Below are 2272 nucleotides of genomic sequence, written 5' to 3' on the forward strand. Positions count from 1 at the left end.
TCACTTTCTTGAGGCTAAGGTGTGGAAAATCATTTGAGCCAGGGTGGTAGCTTGGAATAGATGATAGTGATGAACATGGAGAGAACTGTAAAACTGCTGATATTTACAGACTGATATAGATAGGATTAGGGATTGGCTATGCTGACTCTGGGAGAAGGTTTGTTGAGAAGGTGCCAAGCAATATTCCTGGGATGTAACTTGAATAATTTGATTGCCTTGTTTGGACCTCCACAGAGTGAATAGTGGAAAAGATAAGGGTAGTTTTATGGGTGGGGGTGCAAGGTTATAAATAACTGTCATTACTTTTATGATTTTTTAAGCATTATTATTATTGTTATTACCATTTTCAAAACTTGATGAGAGTATACAGCCTTCAATGCTGTATTTCCCATGCTTGGTGCAAAAACTGAATTTTTATGTCTTCATAAAATTTATACATTGAAGCCTAAACCCAAGTGATGGTGTTTGGAAGTGGCCTCTAGGAGGTGATTGGGTCACCAAGGTGGAGCCCTCATGAATGGCATTAGTGCCCTATAAAAGAAACCCCATAGAGCTCCCTCACCTCTTCTACTAAGTGAGGACACAGTGAGAAGACGGTCATCTGTGAACCAGGAAGTGGGCCCTCACTAGACATTGAATCTGCCAATGCCTTGATCATGGACTTTCTACCCTCCAGAACTGTGAGAAATAAATGTTTGTTGTTAAGCCACCCAACCTATGATATTTGTGTTATAGCAGCCCAAACAGACTAAGCAGACTAAGACACTTGGGCATGAATCTGTTTAAGGATCCTGAAATCATTCAGCTATGTACAGGGCTACCATTTCTTTCCTCCAGCCAACAGTACCTATAGTATTGTTATCGACCCTTCCCTCCCATCTTTGTATTGCCATAGTCACCCACCAGTAAAAAATACTGCACCTATTTACCATGTAGAGGTTGCCTTAGATCCCATTCTCACCTTCTGTTATAAAACTTCATGTGTATATGTGGACATAAACATATACATGGATTTTTGAGTTAATTGTCCTAGTTTTTGTACTGGGGACATACTTACATTATCATCCTCTAATCACTTTCAGACTAGTAAATTGGTTTGATCTTAACTCCCGTTTTTGTTGTCGTCGTTGTTGTTGTTTGTTGTTGTTTGAGACAGTCTCGCTGTGTCGCCCAGGCTGGAGTGCAGTGGCACAATCTTGGCTCACTGCAAGTTCCATCTCCTGGATTCAAGCGATTCTCCTGCCTCAGCCTCCCAAGTAGCTGGGACTACAGGCGTCCGCCACGGCACCTGGCTAATTTTTTGTATTTTTAGTAGAGACGGAGTTTCACTATATTAGCCAGGATGGTCTCGATCTCCTGACCTCATCTGCCTGCCTCGGCCTCCCAGAGTGCTGGGATTACAGGCATGAGCCACCATGCCTGGCCCAACTCCAGGTTTTAATTTTCAAAAATATGTTGTTTCCAATATTTCTGCCTACGTTCATCAATTGCATCCATACAGCAAGTATTATAGCATCTCCCATACCAAACCCTGACATTGAGATACTCTTTCCCACACTGACCTCAGCACCCCAGAGTCCTACTTGTTCAGGAGGTAGAATTGAGAAAAAAATTATATAGACTTAAATTTTATATTTTTAAATGTATCCAAATTGTTGCCATTTTGACAAAAGCCTACAACATTAAATAATTTGAACTGCATTTTGGTAAAATATGAAAATATAGAATGTTTTTACTCTGATAATTGTAAACTATGATTAGTATGATAATTTTACTATGATAATTGTTATACTCAACCTAGAAATCAAAATGAGGCTTAAAAAACAGGATCAAGAAAATAAGGCTTGCTTCCACTTTAAGTGTTATTACTACTGCAGTACTTAAATTGCCCCTACATATATTAATGGTTTGTACCATTTAGTTCAATACCAGTGCACGTGCATCTAGATCTCACACCCACACACACACACACACACATACACACACACACACACAAATGCAGACTTGTGCCTGCACATTCAATGTTTGACAAATTATTTAGCATTTTCAGCACAGTTGCACGATGTATTTATTAATTGCCTGTAAAATCAGCATAATATGTTCAGTAAGTGCCAGCTTGCCATATATTGTACATAATCACACATTTGAGCCACACAGTTGTTTATGTCATTTTATAATCATGCTAATAATTACCAGATAACTAAATTATTCCACAAACTATAAATGTTATATTTAATTACTTTCTCAATTTTTGCACGTTGCCATGGAGATT

The sequence above is a fragment of the Papio anubis genome, chromosome 10 (genome assembly GCF_008728515.1).
Source record: "Papio anubis isolate 15944 chromosome 10, Panubis1.0, whole genome shotgun sequence".
Classification (NCBI taxonomy): Eukaryota; Metazoa; Chordata; class Mammalia; order Primates; family Cercopithecidae; genus Papio; species Papio anubis.